The sequence below is a fragment of the Atta cephalotes genome (genome assembly GCF_000143395.1).
Source record: "Atta cephalotes unplaced genomic scaffold scaffold00003, whole genome shotgun sequence".
Classification (NCBI taxonomy): domain Eukaryota; kingdom Metazoa; phylum Arthropoda; class Insecta; order Hymenoptera; family Formicidae; genus Atta; species Atta cephalotes.
Genome location: NW_012130067.1, coordinates 5,662,983 through 5,663,441, shown reverse-complemented (window position 1 = coordinate 5,663,441; position 459 = coordinate 5,662,983).

Here is a 459-nt window from a genome sequence, read left to right as displayed (position 1 = left end):
TATCTCTTCTCTCTTCTCTCTCTCTCTCTCTCTCTCTCTCTCTCTCTCTCTCTCTCTCTTTCTCTCTGCGCTTCTTTATTCTGACATCCGGATTAATTGATGCCACTATTAATTTTTCCAAGCGCGAGAGAGAAATTTCCGATTATCCAGCTTCCGAGAATTCGACCTAGATTCCACTTGTTTGTCGTCGCGATCGTCCGTTGGGACCAATCGTACTAGAACAAAATACTGAAGACGAACGTTGAAACTAAAGCTTACTAAGCTTTATTGTCCATCCGGTACGAGCCGATCGAAAAATAATTAAACGGCTTCACCAGGCAAATAATTAAACGTAATCATTACAAGAGACGCTCAAGCCGAAGAGCGATATTCTTTTTTGGAAAGTCAGCTCTTTTCGAATGAGAAACTCAAGAAGCAAGATAAACGCACACTTCGCCGCAACGAAGGAATCGTCGGTGA